Source organism: Arvicanthis niloticus, chromosome 1 (genome assembly GCF_011762505.2).
Source record: "Arvicanthis niloticus isolate mArvNil1 chromosome 1, mArvNil1.pat.X, whole genome shotgun sequence".
NCBI classification, from domain to species: Eukaryota; Metazoa; Chordata; class Mammalia; order Rodentia; family Muridae; genus Arvicanthis; species Arvicanthis niloticus.
This window is the reverse complement of record NC_047658.1, coordinates 32,169,667-32,192,061: the sequence shown is the minus strand read 5'-3', so window position 1 is coordinate 32,192,061 and position 22,395 is coordinate 32,169,667. Positions and strand designations below refer to the sequence as shown.

Below are 22,395 nucleotides of genomic sequence, written 5' to 3'. Positions count from 1 at the left end.
TCCTTAGAGGTTTGCCAAAGACTAACACATTCAGAGGACAATGCTCACAGTTAACCACTGATATGATCAAGGGTTTCCCAATGGAGAACTTAGAGAGAAGACTGAAGGAGCAGAAAGGGTTTGTGACCCCAGGAGGAAAGCAACAATACCAAACAACCAGAGGCCCCCAGGATCTAAACTACCAGCCTGGGAGCACATGGGGAGGGACCCATGACTCCAGTGGTATATGTAGGGGAGGATGGCCTTGTTGGGCATAGGTGGGAGAGGAGTTTCTTGGTCCCATAAAAAACAAACACAGAGTGGGGAGGGAATGTGAGGGTGGAGAGGGGGTAGTGGGGGGGTAGGTGCGGGCACTGCCTCACAGAAGCACGAGGACTGGGGATGAGATAGGAGGTTTCCAAACATTTTTCATTTCAGTTACACTCCGATTCATATAACCAACAAGACTATTAGTTAAGCCTTTGAAGCCTTGAGATTGGCAACACACAGTCATCAAGGAAGTGGCAGTATTTCTGGCAACAGTAATTAAAGATACCTCTTTTAGTGATGACATTTCCAGATTATCCCAGGATATGTCCTAGGTTTCATTAGGGCTTATAAACTGTCTTTGTACAATTGTGGTAGGGGTCTTCCTGGAATGAAGACCTTTATCCCAGGAGGTAAATCCTCTTTGCTTCTGTATGCAGACAGTACTGAGAAGTCAGCATGAGGAAAACCCATCCCTCCCTAAGTTTCTTTTGTTTTACATGTAGGGCAAAATTTTCCACTCTTCAACTGCTCCTCATAGGGTTATTGCTTATTAAAGTCTTCAACCTGTATCCGAGCATTAAAAGGAGTCTATTTAGTTTGCTTTTTGATGTTGAACTTGTTGTTATGTAACTTTCTACTAACAGATAATAAGCTAAGTCTTTTCCAGAATAAATATAATTTTGTTTCTAAAATGCCCTTATTGTCACATATATACTTACAAAAAGTATGGGTTTAAACCAAAATTTTGAAATCTTATTCTTCAGTGTTAGTGGTATTAAATTTCTGTTGTTTTACATTTTAGATTTTGTATTATTTGTTTTTAAATTCTTCTCTCATTCATTACATATGCTATGTACTTTCCCCTTCCTCATCTTCATGAACTCCTCCCCTATATCTATCCTGTCATTCAGATTCACTCCTCCAACATTTAAAAAAAAGAGCAAGTTTCCCAAGTATATATGAACTAAGCGCAGCATAACATATTACAATAAAACTAAGAACAAGCCCTCTCATCAGGGCTGGTTGATGCAACCATCAGTGTTTTAATTGCTTCTGAATGAACTAATTGAAAGGACGCTTTAGATTTCCTTGTTACAACTATTTTTTAAATCTCATTATTAGGCTATTTTGATGAGTGGATTTAGGAATAGAGCAAAACATGAGCTATGCTTCCTAGGTAATCCTGACAAGAACAAACTCACATTAAAGCTAATTATGACCTTTTCCTTTCAGTATCCTCCACCAAAACTAAGAACCTATTCCAGTGATCTGATCCGGTAAGTAGACCCTCGACAGGAAGTGAGTCATGAAAGCACTGAACAATAAATGTGCCTCTGGTGAGAGAAAATATGGTGAAATTACAAGGACCAAAATTTCTTTCCTTTTCAACTTTCCCCGGTGACAAGCATAAAAGACACACCCACCTTCTTTATGTTACTGTGGTCACTGAAGCGTAAACAAGTACCTTGTTTTTTCCTATTTCAGGTATTGGATTTCATTGCTAGAACTGTGAGTTTGCTATTATATTGATATTACAAGTTCTACCATTTTATCTTAAGCTTGTTTTCTTCAGATATAGATTTACAAATGCATACTAAAAAAAGTTTTGCTTTTGTAAATAATGACACAAAGAATAAAGCGTTAATTCAGGGATTAAAAAATTATGAGTCAGTTGGCACAGATTGAAAATAAAATTTTGCATAGAATTTTCAATAGGTTTGTCGACTTAAAAAACTGTTAATTTCTATCTAAATCATTAAATACAATGTGGTGTCTAACACAGAATGTTTGAATCCTATAGTTCTTTAGTATTTCTGCTAAAATGACTCTAACTCCAAAAGTAAGAAGCAAACTTTTATAGGAGATGTTTATTTTAGTGTCACATAATTCAAGTATTATGCCAATTACCTTGTATTTTTGCATGTGTATTCTCAATTATTTTAAGCAAATTGTGGGTTGGTTTTTTTTTTTATATTCATTACTACTTTTAGACTGTCAGTAAAGCTGCTAGTTATGATAGCAAAAGAAAAAAAACCCAGTGGATGGAAAAGTATTGAATACTGAGGAAGATGGGCTCAAGAAGGATCAGAGTGATGAGATATCATCTTGAAAAGAAGAGGGATGAGAAACATATTCAGGTGAGCATAGTGGCAAATTCTTGTTCATTGAAAAATGGTTCTTATTAAGATAGAATTTCATGTGAAAGTATACACATATCCTAAAAATGCCCTGAATGAAATTTAATTATGGAAATAATGTCATTTTAGGATATTTAAGTGTTTGTTGTTGTTATTATTTCTGCATTTTATTATTAATTCCTTTATTTACATTTCAAATATTGTCCCCCTTCCTGGTCTTCCTCTGAATACTCCCCACAACATTCCCCCTCCCATTTACCTCTAAGAAGGTGCTTCCTTACCCACCCACCATTCTAGCATCCCCCTTTGATGGGGCAACAAATGTCCACAGGACCAAGAGCCTCCCTCCCCAATGATGCCAGATAAGGCCATCCTCTGCTACCTATATAGCAGGAGTCATGCACCTTCTCATGTATAATTTTTGGTTGGTGGTTTAGTTCCTAGGAGCTCTGAGATGTACAGTTGGTTGATATTATTGTTCTTCCTATGGGGTTATAACCCCTTCAGTGCCATCAATCCTTCCCCAAACTCTTATATTGGGGTCCCTGGGCTCAGACAAATGTTTGACCTTAGTCAGGCGCTTGCAGAGCCTCTCAGAGGACAGCTATACTAGGATTCTATCTTCAAGCACTTCTTGGCATCAGCAACCCAGATGTTACTTAATGAAAGAATCAATACAAAAATGTAGTACACTTACACAATAAAATACTACTCAGCTATTCAAAACAATGACTTTATGACATTTGCAAGCAAATGGATAGACTAGAAAATATCATACTGAGGTAACCCAGACCCAAAAGAACATACATAGTGTGCACTCACTGATAAGTGAGTATTAGACCCAAAGCTCAGAACTCTCACAATATAATTTATAGACCATATGAGGCTTAACAAGAAGGAAAACGAAAGTATGGATGTTTCAATATCACTTAGAAGGGGGAACAAAATCTTATAGTTTCTGTTATGAGTGTTTTCCCTTGTAGGTTCAGGCATCAATATCTATAAGTTTGTACCTGTTTGCCAAATGCTTTTCTGGGTCCCTCCATGTTGGTTGGTGGCTTATTCCCTGGGAGCTCTCAGGGATGGTCTGGCTGGATGATATTATTGTTCTTCCTATGGTGTTGCAAACCCCTTCAGCTCCTTCAGTCTTTTCTCTAACTCCTCCCTTGGGGACCCCATGCTCAGTCCAATGGTTGAATGCCAGGATCCACCTCAGTATTTGTCAGGCTCTGGCAGAGCCTCTCAGGAGACAGCTATATCAGACTCCTTCTTGGCATTGACTGTAGTGTCTGGGTTTGGTGACTGTTTATGGGATGGATCCCCAGGTGGGGCAGTCTGTGTGGCCTTTCCTTCAGTCTCTGCTCCACATTTTGTCTCTGTATTTGCACTCATGAGTATTTTTCCCACTTCTAAAAAGGAAAAGTGAAGCACTCAAACTTTGGTCCTCCTTGTTTTTGACCTTCATGTGGTCTGTGAATTGTATCCTGGGTGTTCTGAGTTTTTGGGCTGGTATCCACTTATCAGTGAGTCCATATCATGTATGATTTTTTTGTGATTGGGTTACATCACTCAGGATGTTATTTTCTAGTTCCATCCATTTGCCTAAGAATTTCATAAGTTCATTGTTTTTAATAGCTGAGTAGTATACCATTGTGTAAATATATCATATTTTTTGTATCCATTTTTTTCTGTTGAGGGACATCTGGGTTCTTTCCAGGCTCTATCTATTATAAACAAGCCTGCTATGAACATAGTGGATCATCCGTCCTTGTTATATGTTGGAGCATGTTCTTGCTACATGGCCTGGAGTGGTATAGCTGGGTCCTCAGGTAATACTATATCCAATTTTCTGAGGAACTTCCAGATTGATTTCTAGAGTGGTTGTACCAGTTTTCAATCCCACAAAAATGGAGGAGTGTTCCTCTTTCTCTACATCCTTGCCAGCATCTGCTGTCATCTGAGATTTTGATCTTAGCCATTCTGACTGGTTTGAGGTGCAATCTCAGGGTTATTTTGATTTGCATTTCCTTGATGACTAAGGATGTTGACCATTTCTTTAGGTGCTTCTCAGACATGCAATATTCTTCAGTTGAAAATTCTTTGTTTAGCTGTGTCGCTCATTTTTAATAGGGTTATTTGGTTGTCTGGAATATAATTTCTTGAGTTCTTTGGATATATTAGATATTAGCCCTCTATCAGATGGATGATTGGTAAAAAACCTTTTCCCAATCTATTGGATGCCATTTTGTCCTATTGACAGTGTCCTTTGACTGACAGAAGCTTTGAATTTTATGAGGCTTCATTTGACTATTGTTGATCTTAAAGCATATGTCATTGGTGTTCTGATCAAGAAATTTTTACCTATGTAGATGTTTTTGAGGTTCTTCCCCACTTTCTCATCTATTAGAAGAGTATCTGGTTTTATGTGAACATTCTTGATCCACTTGGACTTGAGCTTTGTACAATGAGATAAGAACAGAATGATTTGAATGCTTCTGTATGCTCACCACCAATTGAACCAGTATTATTTGTTGAAAATGCTGTCTTATTTCCAGTGGTTGGTTTTAGCTCCTTTGTCAAATATAAAGTGACCATAGGTAGGTGGGTTCATTTCTGGATTTAGTTGTATTCCATTGATCTTCCTGCCTGCCTATGTACTAATGCCATACAGCTTTTATCTCTCTGTAATACACCTTGAGGTCAGGCATGGTGATTCCCCCAGAAGTTCTTTTATTGAATAGTTTCTGCTATCCTTATTTTTTTGTTATTCCAAATAAATTTGCAAATTGCTAGAACTCTATGAAGAATTGAGTTCTAATTTTGATGGGGATTGCATTGAATCTGTAGATTGCTTTTGGCAGGATGGCCATTTTTACTATATTAATCCTACCAATCCATAAGCACACGGCATCAAGTAGAGGGATGGGCTCGCCATTTCTCTGTCAAAAACTCTGACGCAGAATTGTTTTTGTCTAAAAGAACTGCAGGGACAAAAATGGAGACGAGCCTGAGGGAAAGAATGTCCAGTTACCAGCCCAAATTGGAACACAACTCAAGGGAAGGTCCAAGGTCTGACACTATTACTGATGCTATGATATACATACAGACATAAACCTAGAATGGCTGCCCTCTGAGAAGACCAACAAGAAGCTGACTGAGACAAATGTAAATACTTAAACTCAAACAATAGTCATAAGCTGGAGACTCCTGCAGTTGAATTAGGGAAAGGCTGGAAGAAGGTGAGGAGGGTGACCCAATAGGAAGAACAGCAATCTCAACAAAACTCTACTCTCCATATCTCTCAAACACTGAGACACAAACCAGGCAGCATACATTAGATGGTTCAATGACCCTGACATATATACAGCCTGGTCTGGCTTGAATGAAAAAAGATTCACCTAACCCTGGAGAGACCACAGGCCATAGGGAAGGGGGAAGCCTGGTGGGTGTGAGGGATGTTGAGGTTATGGGGACTTTCTTTTGAATGATATGAGGAGCTGTCAGAGGGCAGAATGGGAGGGCAAAAATGACTGGAGTGTTAAAAAAGATTAAAGATAATAATAATGAAAAATAGCAATTAAAGATATAAAATTCCTGGAACTTTCCCTTTCACTGGAATTTTTGATACAAGTGGGGAGGTATACTGAGATCTGTCTCAGTCATAAAAGCCAGGGGAGTTGTAGTTATAGAAAAAAGAACTATGTCACAGTCCCCATAACAGAGTGACACAAATTCTGTGAAAATGGTCAGTAATTCATTCTGACATTTCTGTCTATATGCCAATAATTTCCTTATAAAGCCAATGTTAGGACATAGTTTCTATAACATTTTTTATGGTTTTGTATCACTGTCACCAGATGAAGAAAACACTTTCTCTTTTCTATTAGAAATAGTATGTCTCTGCTTTTGCAGTCAATCCTGAACTTGCCGACAAAATTGTTTAGACTGCAACATTCTCTGAAGGTGATAGAGGCCTTCAAAACATTTATGTTATAATTTTAAGGAAGCTGAATGTTAATACTAGTAATATTGTCATTTAAATATTGTTGTTTAAAAAATGCATTTGCCCTAAGGGATTTCTCAGCAGTTAAGCGTAATGACTCTCCCAGAGAAACTGTTCAATTTCCATCAGCTATTTTTCTGTTTACCATGATCTGTTTTTCCAGTTAGAAGGGAACTGAGGCACTCTTCTTGCCTTTTCAGGACCTGCAAGCATCTGTTCCATACATATGTCTTCAAACACTAATACAAGACAAGTAACAAAATATTATTTTTAGAAACTTACACTATGCAATTGTCATACTTTTCAGAAAATTGAGCCTACATCAGCAAAACTAATTTATTTTTAGGATTTTATTAAAATTTGGGATTTATTGTTATCCAGTAAATTCTGACTTTGTGAATTATCACAAAATGTCTATCAATGACTTTAGTAGTATGCTTATGACATAGAAGAATCCTGACTATACATGATCTCCCTGCCATATGGGTCTCTCCAATTTCACTGGAAGAAATTAATCCTTCTCTGCAATGGTATTTTCTGAAGAAGATGCTTAGTAATGCAGTCAAATGGAGTAAACAATCCATCTTTGTTTATATACTAATAAAAAACTCAATTCACTATAACCTCATATACATGAGTTTTAAAGGTTTTCTTCATGAGGAATTATGCTCTATTTGAATGTCTAGTGTTTCCTAATTCCTATAAAGACACGACTTGGGGTACAGGTAAAAAGTAGAATTTTAGAAAAATAAAATACTTATGAGTAGGATAATAAACTAGAACCTGCATTGAACATATACTCTGGATTTTATATTGCCAATTGCAAATTCCCCAAAAGAAAGCTCTATTGTCTGGCTAAAGAAAGAATTCAAAGATGGCCTATTGGAAAGAAATCTGCAAGACTGGATATTCTGTGATTTCAAGGCCAGCCTCAGCTTGTTTGAACATATTTGACCACCATCCTCTATCCAGTAGGACAACACAAAAAATTTACAATTGTGTCTGCACATATTGTGCACCTTGTGAGAGCTTTGGTTGAAATTTCAAGATTTTTTTTGAAACCAGATGATTTGTTGATTGAACATGCTACCAAAAATCTATGTTTTGGTTTAAAAAAAGAAAACTGTGCTGCCATCAGAATACTTGGATATCTCTTTCTTTATTCCACTTTCTCTTCAGCATTGGTAGCATTGATGCAGGGACTTAGATAATCTGCTGGTGTGTCTTCAGATGGCAAAGCATGCTCCGCAATCTCTACCTTGCAAGTGTCACATTGTTGGCATTGGTTAGGCTTGTTGCACACAGGCCAAACTAGAAAGTTTTAAGAATGACTATTAATTAGAATGTTGATCTTATCCTCTAAGATCATCAAATTGTTTCTCCCTGCAACCTAGTAGAGGCTGAGTACAGAATAGATGCAGGAAATAGTTCATGCTCCTGACATAGTTCTAATCACTGGAAATGAAATCCTCTTCTTAAAGTACCCCTCTTCCCTTTGAAGCACCATGCATCTTGGTGGCATCAGAGAAATAGTATTAGGTTCTGACTTAAACTGCTCTGTGTAACACCTCTGTAATGTTTTCCCATTGCTTTCTTCACTGGAAAAGAGCTTTATAAAAGTAGCTATCTACTTAGTTCTCACCTGCATATTGTTCTTTTCATCTCTGTCCACTGACCCAACATCACCTCCTTCAATCTCTCCTTCATACTGAATTTGGCATGACCATATTAGATACTGGATATACCAAACAATAAAACTGCCTTAATCTAGAAGAACACTTCTCAGCCATGGCCCTGGATCAATCATTTGTACCGCCGTCACTTTCCCTGCAATCATGCAAGGAATACTTCTTGTTATTAGATTCTTATTTGAACATCATTTTCCTTCCAGATTTCTTGAGCAAAAAAATATTTTGGCTGTTTCTTTTGTTATCAGAATACATTTCTCAGTCCATCCTTATCTTCAGCTTTGAAACAATAAGGGTCATTGATCTTTGCACTTTTGATTTGTACCATCTAGCTCTTGTCAGTGTGGATTTGTCAAGATCTCTGCTTCCTCTGAATATTCTTCTGCTTTGTAGGAGTGGAGCAACTGGAAACCTGGAAGGGGAAAGTGGTGACCTGGAGGTTGGATATATTCTTTTAGGATGACTTGTGAATAATATCTTTTTGACTGATTTATTTCCTCTGGTGACTAACATCTTCATAATCTACTAATTCTTCAAATCTATGTTGATTAACAACTTTCACTCTGTCTCTCTGTCTCTCTGTCTCTCTGTCTCTGTCTGTCTGTCTCTCTCTTTCTCTCTCTCTCTCCTCTATCATCTATCTATCTATCTATCTATCTATCTATCTATCTATCTATCTATCTATCTAACTATCTATCTATCTATCCATCCCTCATTTCTTTTTCATTGCACTAAATATAAAGGCAGAGTTCAAGAGGAACACATTGTAATTTTTATTCCGTCTCTTGGCCAGGATCCTCCCAAATTCCTGTTTCTTGTGAGCTAAACCTTGTTTCCAGAATGTACTGGAGAAAATTTCAATTCAGAAGTTTCAATACCAGAGCCACTAATGTGAAACTCTTGCTTTGTTGAATAATGAATCCTGGACATTTTCGTCTAAACTATCAATCAGTTGTGATAAAGAACAGACAAGTATCATAGAGGAGAAGTCTCTGGGAAGTGATACCTTAGGGTCAGCATGCAGAAAACTTTGTTCCAAAAATAACAAGGTCATAAGTCTGTTCCCTATTGAACTTACTAGTGACTAGAATCACTAAGTGGCACTGATTATGAAAACATGGAGACATCATAGATACCAACTGAATCTTGTCACTGTGTGGCATGGGGGTATTTCCTGAGAACATGACAGAAGAGGCTACTGGTAAAAGTGAAAGCCATTTGCCCCAGTGTTTGGGGGATGCAAGTACCATAGGATAACCAGCAAGATCAGCCACAGCCATGGGGTGGAGACAACCATAGCCTAGAATACTAGCTGTTTATGTGCTGCAGAGGACAGATTTGGAAAAATTACCCAGACCATTAAAAGATACTAGAAAATAGTAATATCGCAGATATTAAGACATTGAGTTATTAACACCACTGAAGTTTGATTTTTGCTTGGTTCACATTGTTGCTTGATTCTCCTCCCTTGAAGAAAAAGAAACATATGTAGCAGAGGATGGCCTTGATATCAATGGAAGGGAGGTCCTTGGTCCTGTGGAGGCTTGATGCTCCAGGGTAATGGGAGCTAGAAGGGTGAATCAAGAGTGGGTGAGTGGGTGGAGGAACATTGTCATAGAGGCAAAGGAGAGGGGGAGATGCAACCAAACGAAAGTTATATTTGTAACTAAGGTAACTGATAGTGTAGATAATCATATTTACCATTTAAATATACACTTTAAGTATATACTTAGAAGACAATCAAGAAAACTTAAAATTTGAATTTGTGATTATAGAAGTTTGGTCTTATAGTGGAATATTTTGTTAGGGTTAGGCTAATTTATCAGAACTCCATTAATAAAAGTTAGAACTTTAAACTCTTAAAGTCTCAATATAACAGTGGTATAGTAAGGGAAAGAAACATGACACATTTAGCCACTATAAATTGAGATTAGATAAGGGAGTAGCAGAAGGTCTTTGAAAGGTTATATCTGAACTTGTTTATCCTTTATCATGAAGCCTATGAGCAAGACAAACTCATCAGTCTTTCTGATAAGAGATCTGATAATCTTAAATGGTTAAAAAATTGACTAATCTGGTGGTGGATTCCCTTGGGATAAGGAACTAGTTGTCTGTTTTCTATCTGTCTTTGTAATCAGAAATCTGGGAAGAATAAATTATAATCTAGATGTCATGCATTAATTAAAATGACAGAGGTTAGTGTATAGTCCACTCCCTACACACTTTTCCCAGGTTCCAGTTGTCTCCATCACAGCTCAGGCAGAGGTAGTCTGGCCATCAGGCCTAGAAGATTATAGGCTTTCTCCTGTGGAGGAAAATGTGGGAGCAATGACTTTCTTTTAGGCAATATGAGACATTTAATTCTTTGGGTGTCCTCTGTTTGTCTACAGATTGGACTGGCCCCTGGCCCCAGAAAAGGAAATGGAACCATCTCTCACAGCTATCATCATACCACAATTCAGGTAGAGTTACTTGCCGCTGTGCCCATATCTTCTTGGAGAATTTATGGGACTTCACTGTAAGGATTTGGAGGTCTCTGTCTGTCATAGTTAATTTAAACATTTAATGTTATATAAACATATAATGTTAGCAGATTTCTGACAAGATTGAGAGCGAGAATAGATTAAGTATATCTGAATTAGACAATCTATGTCTGTTTTTAGTTGCTTGTTCTAGGTTGTATCCAGGAAATGAAGAGAGTACACTATACCTTAATGACAATAATAACAGCAGAAAAAACAAGGCTAAGCATATATTTAAGGTGATCTTTAACATTTTTACTGTTATAACTCTTTAAATTAGTATTAACAATATTATTTACCAAGGCAAGATAAAAATAATAAGAAAATTTTATCTTAATTGTTAGGTGTCTTTGGCGACTTTAAATCAGGATGTTCTCCTAAAGAAAAATGACAAGCGGGGACTGCCCATAACAAAGATGGAACCATAGAGAAAAATCATGTGGTTGTTATATCTTAGAGTGGAACGACATTTATCTATAGAAGCATGGCTATGTATCAGCAGAGGCAAACATACAAAGATACAAATAGACATGTTATGTCTGGTGGACAGGGGTTTGTGTGCAGATTTCTCTCTGTCACTGCAAGCAGCTACCGAGCTGATCCTAGCAGCACGGTCTAAGCAGCAGTCTAAGTGGTGGTCAGGAGCATCTGAGGCAGGCACATGGAGCACCTCTTCTGCTCTTTCTCCCACCACAGCTGGCTTAGAGCTGGTGCAGATTAGAATAGAAAGGAATCAGAGAAAAAATTTTCCAAGGAAGTAGAAATTTAAAACTGCCCACTGGAGGAGACAGCTGGTAGCAGCGGTGGCTGCAGAGAAGTTAAGTCCGAAACAAGATCTGGAGAGGGAAAGGGACAAGGAGCACAGAGCAAGCTAGCTGAATCAAGGAATAAAGCAGTTGGAAGGAAAGATGGGCAAAAGCCTACACTTAGAAAACCTTCCATTTTTCAGATCACTGGCAAGAATTGTAAAAGTTTTTTCAATGTGAGATTACGTGGCCATTTAGAGTTATTATCTAGCAGGTATTGGGGCCCAATTTACTCTGTAAATTTGGAAGCCTTTAAGAACAGAAGGCATCCCAGTATGGAGCTTGGAAGTACCAATGAAGACATTATCTTTGAGTAAGGATAGGAGTTATTAACCCTATCAATTGTGTCATCTCAAGGAGAAATTAATAACTAAGAATAAAACAAACAGCCAGACTAAATTATCAGGTCACCAGGAGGTAACCTAGGGGCTGAACTGCTGATCCACCTCCCAAGCTATGGGGCCAGTGCCCAAGGAAGAACAGTTTACCTAGGCCAAGGATTTTCCAGCAGTGTGTGTGTGTGTGTGTGTGGGTGGGTGTGTGTGTGTGTTTGAGAGAGAGAGAGAGAGAGAGAGAGAGAGAGAGAGAGAGAGAGAGAGAGAGAGAGAGACTATCTCAAGGAGAGAAAGAAAGCTCACTCAAAGGTAGAGGTCCTAAAATGAGGAGTCATTGAGAAAGGACCAATCATATAGGCTATGAATACTTCTAGTAATGAGGACACTGGGGGGGGGTGGTGTATGCAAGCTCAACATCTCTCCCTTGAGTCTAGGTATCACTTACCCTGACTAGAGGGAGGTGGCATTTACCAATTTGCCAGTGTTTAGATAGAGAAGAATATCAATCCAATGGTTAGAAAGTCCATGAGGTGGAAGGAAATGTGAATCTGACCATTTTCAAATCCAAGTCACTGCCCCAAATGATGTGGTTTATAAAGCCAAGGATATACTTTTGTGGAGCACAGTATGATGCAAAGGGTTGCATCAGCAGGCCCAGGCAAAGGCATTTCTTCCCCCGAGGTACAAGCCATAAGATGTGTCTAGTATAAAATAGCATTTATTTGGGAGAGTGGGAAGGAAAGTTTGGAAGGGAGTAGCAGCACAGAAGGGGGAGAGAAAGAGGGGGGAGGTAGGGGAGAGGGAGAAAGAGGAAGAGGAGGTTGTCCAGGAACACAACGAAAGAAGAGGGAGGTAGAAGTGGACAGAAGAGGGTCAGAGAAATAAAAATGGGTAGAGAGAGGCCAAACAGTCCCTTTTATAGTGAGCCATGCCTACCCGGCTGTTACTAGGTAACTGTTGGGCAGAACCTAGAAGTAATGCTTAGGTGCCAACACATTTATTAAGTCCTTATGCATTTCCATTTCCCATGTAGTCTTTAACTTGCAGAAAAGGATATTACTAAATCATATTTACACTTACTGGAATTCTGTGTATGAACATTTAAAATCAGAAGACTTTATACTTTTTTGTTTGTACTTTCATTTTCATATTCAGCAGGCATCTAAATCACCAGGGTTTAAACATGCACAGAAGAGCCTGGGTGATGTTTCTGCTTGTAAAAACAGGTACTGATCTGTAAGAGGATTTCCCAGAACTCATGCCAGGAATCTTATAACTATATGTTACTGCAGATCTGGAGACATACACATCTTCTGGCACAGTCATATATCTACGCATATGCTCACACATTCATACACACACACTCACACACAAACTCACAAACACATACAGAGAGAGAGAGACAGAGACAGAGATTGATTGAGAGACAGAGATGGAGAGAGGACAGATAGACAAAGAGAGAAATATACACAAATAATTAAAAATAATAAAATTTTGGTAACTATGGTATAGCATATGCCTTTCCTTCTAGTACTTAAGAGGCAGAAGCTGGTAGATCTCTGAGTGCAAAATGAGGCTGATGTAAAAAGTGAGGTCCCAGTCCAGCACATTCTAATGAGACCTGTTTCAAAAATAAGCAACTGGATAAATAAAGAAGTACATCATAGCAACATTTTTAAAAACACAAGTAAAAATAAAAACTTCATCACTGAATGATAAACCAATGCTTTTAGTAAATAACAAATATTATGTTCATGGTAAGGGTTTCATTTACATGAACAAATAGGACATATTAAAAATACATGTAATCAAGTAAAACCCGGTTAATGCAGAATCATTTTGTTAGAGGCAGCATCTTTTATTTTTTAGTGATTTCTCTTGAAAGTACAACAAGTATCTAGTGCTTTTGTATATTCCCTAATTAGGGTTACATTTTCCCTAAGCACTCTTTCTTTCCTTTTTATAGAAAAATAAAGGTGAATATACACGAATATTATGTAGTCACCATTGCCCAGAAAACATTTTGAATTTATTCCGGACCAATCTATAAAGGAGGTTGTGTAGATCCTACACTTCCATATTATCAATAGGACTGCTTAAAGCTCATGACTGCCTGCTTTATGTCATTAGCTTTAGAAAAGACTTTGAATCCCTGCAGTCTGGCAAACATACACGCATGCGTGATTGGAGGGCTGCGCTGGCTCACTAGCACAGATTGGGGGATGGGATGTGATTAGTCAAGTCAGAGCAGCAGGCCCTGCACAGAGAAGAGGCAGCCAAAGATGCCTGTCACATCCACCCTAGGAATGGTCAGCAAGGAAATGCAGCAACCAAGGTCAGCTCCCACATTGACCCCTTGTTTCTTTCATAGGTCAACATAATTTGTGCACATTAAGTATTGCAAATTTGTTGGAATTAGAAAATTATCCTATACATCTCATGCCTTTGACTCTGAAGAACGAGATCAAAAAGCTATCACATCAGGACCTGGCTTTCTTTGTCCTGTCCTGTGCTGTGTTGGCTGCAGTGCCCCTCCCCTTGAGCCTTCAATCTACCCTGTAACTTTAGCTCAGTTCTCTTACAGGGTGAACATTAACATTTCAAACAGCGGACAGTATTGTGGATTATTGGTGTGTGAGATTTATGGCAGTAAGAAAAAAAAACATTTATTTTGGTGTACAGATGTTGCATAAAAATAATATTCCTAAGGGAATTTAAATTATGTTCTGCTATGCCCTGAAGGAAGAGAAGGGATAAAAGCAATTTAGGGTTAATATACAAATTATCATCAAGGGAAACCACAACAGATCATGGTAGTTTGACCTTCACAGTTTCTGGATAGTTAGGAGAATCAGTTAAGTATGTGTTCTGACACTATGAAAATTATAAAGAAAATGGGTTACCAATGTGGCTTTAAGAGACTAGTGGAGTGTTAATTCAGGTGTGTGAACTGCCAACATGTGGATATTAGGGTATCATTCACACACACATACACATACACATGCACATACACAAACACACACACACACATGCACACACACATGCACACACACATGCACACACACACATATATATAAAATATACAGAACAGTATAATATACATTTTTGTCTGTGATCTCATAAGGTAATCTAGTTTAAATGTTTAGTCTTTAGTGTCTTTAAATATGTGTTATTTATTAGTATTATTTTATTGTGCAATGTTAATGAGATCCAACAATAAACTGGTGAATTAAGAAGTACTTTCTTTAGATATGTCATGTATTTTATTTTGCTATGTCCTCTAATTGGATTGAAGTTTATATGATATGCAAAATATGATGCTGATGGGATTTTTGGCCATTCTATGTCAGATAAATAGACAAGGGTGTGTCCTGCCTTTTATTTTTTGTTTGTTTGTTTTCAGGTGATTTTGTAAGTATATTTGGTTTTTTATTACTAAATGGTGTTGAATTTTACTTTTTATTGAAAATTAATTTAACACAATGAGCCATAATTACTTTTATCTACTCCTCCCACTTCCTTCTACCTCCATTTTCTTCTAGATATCATCTTTTCTGTCTTTCATTAGAAAAGCACACCCAAATGATAACAAACAAGCATAACAAAATGAAATATAATAAGATAAGCAAAAACATAATATTGTGGGTGAACAAGGCAACCCAACAGAATGAAAAGTGCCAAAGGAGCAGGCACAAGTATCAGAAACCCACTTGTTAACATACTCAGGAATCCCATAAAAACACTAAGCTGAATGTTGTAACACATGTACAGAGGTCCCAGTGCACACTATGGTAGGCTCGAGAACAGAGGTCCACTGAGACATGTCCTTTGCTTTGTGACATTGTACTTTGTTTTACATTTCAAAATGTTGTTTGGATTTAAGATTTTTAAGGTATTTCCAAAGTAAAAGCCTTTGATGCCACCAGCACTCTGAGGAGTTCCAAAGATTTTTACATTTGAAGCTGTATTAATATAGATATAGCATACACTTTGTGTTACTCTAACTATATAGTATAAATTGAAATATGATTATACCTTCTGCAACTCTTTTATTATTCATATTTTTAAATAATGAGTGTCTTTTTTGTTTCCATATAAAGTTACAACTATTTTTTTTAATTTTGTGGATATTATTGATTACTACATTGAATATATGAATTGCTTTTGATAGAATGGCAATTTTATAAGAATAGCCAGGACAATCCCTGACCATAAGATGCATGGTACTTATATATTATTATACCTTAAATTTTCATTGTAACATTTCAAATTTTATTCAGGTATCATATATATATTTAATAACATATAATATTTTATACTATAATAATTTATATAATATATTGATCATATATATTATATGTAACAATGTTGTATGTAATGTTAAAATTTATATATACTGTAAAGGGCATTGGTCTATGATTTCCTTATCAAAATATTTGTACAGAAACATGATTTTTTTTCATTAATTTTTTATCCTGGAACTTTGCTGAATGTAATTATTAGCATTATGCAGTTACTTCTGGCATACCTTGCACATTTTACTTGTAGAATCCTATCATGTTTAAATGATAATAAAATGACTGCTGCCTTTCTACTCCCATCTCCTTTATATCTTTCACTCCTGTTGCTTCCCTAAGCAACTCCTAATACTGTACTAAATAAGACAGGAAGTATGACCTTCCTTTTTTTGTTCCTGATTTTAATGAAAGTGCTTTTAGTTTCTATTCATTTACCAGAATGCTAGCTCTGAGTTGGTTTTCCATTGCATTATTATTCTGAAATACATTCTCTACATTCTTTTTATCCTTACCAGTGACCACATTTCTAAGGAAACAAGACACCTGATACTGTAGTAGACATTTATGCCAATAGACATGTCTGCCGGTAGGGTTGCAGTATTGAGAGCACCTTCATCCTCCTTTCTGGAATTTGTTCTTGATTTTGTGAAGGGTGTCTATTTAATGATAACTGTTGGAGGTCATGCTTATGACAGCCATGCTATTTATAAAAACAACATTTCACAGCATTTCTCTAATCCTCTAGCTTTCATTTACTTTCCACAGCTTTTTCCCTCATATTGCTTGACCCCAGGGCAGGTTGTTTTAGATGTTCCAACTATGACTGAATAATACTTGGTCCTTATTCTCAGTATCTTAATTAGTTATTCATTTTCATGCTAATCTACACCAACCATAATAAGACTCCTATCTACTCAAAAAATCACCAGCAGATAACTTTGGAAATAAACAGATATATTTAAGAGGGAATTTGACAAAATGACAATTTAGAAAAATAAAATTAATATGTTCTCTTCTAGGATCTACTAATTCCCTAGGCATGTTTGTTGTCAGTGTTTGTAGTACCATTCCTATATTCTTTCCTATGGAACAGACTTTGATTCTAATCAAGAATGTGTTTGGTTACTCGCTTAAGTAGTCTTACCCCAATTGCACTATGAGTGCATTTGTCCTGGCAGGTCATTAATGTAGGATATACGGTTTAGCAATGGATAAGAAAATTATTAGGTTTTTCCTCTACTTAGAAAATGCAGAAAGACATTTTCTAGCACTATGAAAGGCAGCCAAATGTATAGTAAAAAACATGGTTTTACCATGAAGTACAGGGGCAATTGAGAACATGTACAATTGTTGGTACATGCTTACTGGAATTTTTTACTTTTCTTTTTTATTATTAATTACTTTCGTTATTTATATTCCAAATGTTGTCCCTCCTTTCCAGTGTCCCCTCCACAAGCACTCCACCCCATTTGCCTTCCCTTTCCCTTAAAAAAAGAACTCCCCTACACATCGACCCACACTCTTGCGTCACCCCTCCATCATCCTCCTTTTCTGGGGCAATAAGCCTCCACAGAACCATGGGCCTTCCCTCCCAGCGATGCCAAATAAGGCAGTCCTCTGTTACACATGTAGTGGGAGCCATGGATTCACCCATCTATACACATTGGTTGGCCGTTTAGTTCCTGAGAGCTCTGAGGCATCTGATTAATTGACATTGTTCTTCCTACAGGTTTGCAATCCTTTTCAACTCCTTCAGTCCTTCCTGTAACAATTCCATTGGGGTCCCAGGACTCAGTCCAATGGTTGGCTGTATCTACAACTGTCTTAGTTAGGTGCTGGCAGAGCCTCTCTCACAGGACACCTCTACCAGGCACCTGTCAGTAAGCACTTCTTGACATTAGTAAAAGTGTCAGGCTTTGGTGTCTGCTGATGAGATGGATCCCAAGATGGGATGGTCACTGGATAGCCTTTCATTCAATATCTGCTCCATTTTTGACACTGTATTTCCTTTAGACAGGAACAATTCTGAGTTAATGAATTTGAGATGGGTGGATAGATCTATCCCTCAACTGAGGGCCATTTCTATATACTGGAGGTCATCTCTCCTTGTTCAATTTACCCACTCTTTGTTAGTTTGGCTAATGTCATCCCCATTGAGTCCTGGGGGCTTCTCACATTCCTGGCATCTGGGACTTTCTAGTGGTCCCCCTCATACTCTAACCCTGTTACATATTTCTACTCATCCTCCTGGTTATCTGGACTTCTCTACTATCTATTCTTATAACTGACCCCCCCCACACACACACTTTACCTTCCCCATACCGTCCCCTACCAAAGTCACTCCTCTCTGCCTCTCATGATTATTTACTTTCTTCTAATAAATGGGATTGAAGCATCTACATTTTGGCTCTTCTTCTTAATCTTCATAATGTCTGTGAGTTATATCATGGGAGTTCTGATCTTTGGGGCTAATATCCACTTATCAGTGAATGCATACCATGTATGGCCTTTTGTGTGTGAGTTACCTCACACAGGATGATATTTTCTAGTTTAATCCATTTCTCTGCAAAATTCATGAAGTAGCATTTTTAATAGCTGAATAGTATTCCATTCTGTAAATGTATCACATTTTTGGATGCATTCTTCTGTTGAGGGACATCTGAGTTGCTTTCAGCTTCTGGATATTATAAATAAGTTTGCTACAAACATAGCAGAGCATATGTATTTGTTATATGTTGGAGCATCTTTTGCCCAATAGTGGTCTTCATGTAGAATATTTCCAGTTTTTTGAGGAACTACTACATTAATCTCCAAAATGGTTATACCAGTTTGCAATCCTAGCAACAATGTAGGAGTATTCCTCTTTTTACCCATCCTCATCAGCATCTGCTGTCAACTGAGATTTTGATCTTAGCCATTCTGATTGGTATGAGGTAGACTCAGATTTGTTTTGATTTGCCTTGTCCTGAAGACTAAGAATGTCGAACATTTCTTTAGGTGCTTCTTGTGCATTCAAAAATTCCTCTGTTGAGAATTCTTTTTTTGCTCTGTATACCATTTTTTCTTTGTAATTGAGTTATTTGGTTCTCTAGAGTGCAACTTGTTGATTTCATTGTATATTTTGGATATTAGCTCTCTATTAGGTGTAGGGCTGGTAAATATCTTCCAATCTGTAAGTTGCCATTTTGTGCTATTGACAGTGTCATTTTCCTTACAGAAGCTTTTCAGTTTCATGAGGTCCCATTTGTCAATTTTTGATCTTAGAGCCTGACCCGTTGGTGTTCTGTTCAGGATATTTTCCCCTGCCAATGTGTTCAAGGCTCTTTCCCATTTTCTCTTTTATTAGACTGAACATATCTGGTTTTATGTGGAAGTCTTGATCTACTCTGATTTGAGCATTGTACAAGAAGATAAAAAAAACAATTTGCAATTTTTTTACATACAGACCTCCAGTTAGACCAGCACCATTTGTTAAAAATGCTTTCTTTTTTACCACTGGATGGTTTTGGCTTCTAGGTCAAAGTTCAACTGACCATGTGTGTGTGGGTTTATTTCTGGGTCTTTGATTCTATTCCACTGATCTTCCAGCCTGTCTCTGTACCAATACCATTTTGTTCTATCACGATTGCTCTGTAGTACAGCTTTGGGTCAAGGATGGTGATTCCACTACAATTTCTTCCGTTGTTGAAAATTGTTTTTACTATTCTGGGTTTTTTCTTACTCCAGATGAATTTGAGAATTGCTCTTTTGATTGCTGTAAAGACTTGAGTTAGGATTTTTTTTTTCAAAATTGCACTGAATCTCTAGTTGCTTTTGATAAGATGGCTATTTTTACTATATTAATCCTATTGATCCATGAGCATGGAAGATCTTTCAATCTTCTGTGGTCTTCTTTGAATTTTTTCTTCAGAGTTTGATGTCCTTGTCATACAGATCTTTCACTTGCTTGATTAGAGTTTCACCAAGCTGTATTATATTATCTGTAATTGTTCCAAAGGGTGTTGTTTCCCTAATATCTTTCTCAGTCCATTTACCCTTTGTGTATAGTAAGGCTACTGATTTGTTTGAGTTAATTTTATATGCACTTATTTTGCTGAAGTTGTTGATTCCCTGTAAAAGTTCTCTAATAGAATTTTTGGGATCTCTTATATATACTATCATATCAGCCACAAATAATGTTAACTTGACTTCTTCCTTTCCAATTACTAAATTTTTGACCTCCCTTTGTTATCTAGTTGCTCTGGCTAGAACTACAAATACTATACAGGAGGAAAGTGGGCAGCCTTGTCTTTTCCCTGATTTTAGTGAACTACTTTAAGTTTCTATCCATTTAATTTGATGTTGTTTGTTGGTTTTCTGTATATTTCCTTAATTATGTTTAGGTATGTTCTTTGAATTCCAAAACTTTCCAAGACTTTTAACATGAAGGGGTGTTGTATTTTTTAAAGGCTTTTTCTGTTCTAAATCTCAGTACTTAACAAAACTGCTTTATTTTCTGCAAGGTTATTTTTTAGGAAGTTTAGTACATAGGAAATCAAAGTCCAATCTTATATTTTTTAATTTTTTCCAATCTGCTTTTATACTATTTTAATTACATGCAAGTATTAAGGTCAGTTCTAGGTTGAGGAGCAAGCAATACAATACCTGCAAAAAGTCAAGGACAAAATTTCCTTTTTACAGAAACAAAAATTATTCTCAAAGGACTGCAGAGGTTTGCTCAAAAATCCTTAAAATGGAACTATGAATAACTAAGATCCTGTAAGAAAAAATATATGTGTCCAATGGCATTGTACCTTCGACTGACAGATTAAGTACCAGTGTATTTGTTGACTCATGTGGATCAAGGGAAAGAGAATATTTAACAGCAACATGACATCTTATTAAGAATGCCAGAGACCTTTCTTGTGTTCTGTGCTGTACTTAAAAGTATAGGATTCTTATGTTATTAAAATAGTTTTGGCATGGAAACCTGATTCTTTGTTTTAAATCTTTCTTTTTTTAAAATTTTGCACAGTGAAGTGAAATCAACCATCTACCTTATACTTTTATGCTTATACTTACATATATTTATACTTATGCTGAAGAAGCAGGCTTCAATACCAAATAATGAATGGACTTGGTAGTGAGGCAAAATCAAGTGGGAAAAAGATTAAAAAAAACCTTTCCTTCTTTCTAGTCCTTATATAGGCTTCCAGTAGAAGATGCATCTAATATTAACGGCAGGTTTTAAAGTATGTGTTAACTGTTATATGTTCACGCTTCAAAGATTCAAATTAAAAGATGGACCTTCCAACTTAAAAGTAAGCAAAAATTATTCAGGTGTCCCCAAATTTTGGGTTTTAGTTAATTGCAGATGGAGTCAAGTTATTAACCAAGAATAGCTATCATACACATTATGATATGTGTATGATATTATCAGATTTTAACTGATACATTACATTGTAGGATATTTTTACTGTATTTTTTGTGCATGAGGGTATATATTTTAGTTTATATGTGCATATGCATGTACAGGTAAACCCGGATATTCACATATTGGCTACAAGAGAATTCATGATTTTCTTCCCCACTTTAATAATTTTATATTTATTTACTTTGAACAGAAGGAAATACCATGAGTTTGAATGTCAGAGACATTCAGAAGTTGATATTCTTATTGTACCATGTGGGTTTTAGAGAGCACATTGAGTTTTTAAGCTTTGCTGCAAGCAGATTTACTACCTTCATCCCTATGGCACCAGCCCTTTAAAGAAAATATGTATTTTATTTTACTTTCTCTTATGTGTGTATTCACACACACACACACACACACACGTATATAGGTGTTCAAAGAGTCATTTCTGTCTCTGGGTACATTAGGTACAGATATTCATGAAACTCTCAATATAGGATATGGATTCTGTGCTCTAATACCTGGTTCTTTGATAAGGCAGTAACGGATCTTAACATCTGATATCTCTCTCTCTCTCTCTCTCTCTCTCTCTCTCTCTCTCTCTCTCTCCATTTCTCTCTGTCTTTTTTGTGTCTCCCTGTATCTGTCTCTCTGCATTTTCCTCTACCTGTCACTTTTATCTCTCAGTTTATGTCTCTCCGACTCTCTTTTACTGTGTCTCTGTGTGTCTCTATCTCTGTCTCTGTGTCTCCCTGTCTTTGTTTCTGTCTCTGTCTCTATCAGTCTCTATCTCATCTGTATCTATCTGTCTTATAGCTCTCTCCAGTTCTCTCTCTCTCCAGTTCTCTCTCTCTCTCTCTCTCTCTCTCTCTCTCTCTCTCTCTCTCTCTCCCTCTAATTCTCTAGGTATTTTGAGAGAAATTTTCTCATTGAAGTCAGAACTTGATTGATAATTTGGTTAAAT

General features: G+C 36.9%; 1 long non-coding RNA gene across 1 annotated transcript; it reads left to right on the top strand.

Moving 5' to 3' along the window:
• Positions 1–2,139: 2,139 nt before the first annotated feature.
• On the top strand, positions 2,140–11,097 carry LOC143443028 (uncharacterized). The gene is made up of 3 exons (XR_013111709.1): positions 2,140–2,387; positions 10,469–10,540; positions 10,945–11,097. It is a non-coding gene; the product is annotated as an uncharacterized LOC143443028 (long non-coding RNA).
• The last annotated feature ends 11,298 nt before the right edge of the window (positions 11,098–22,395 follow it).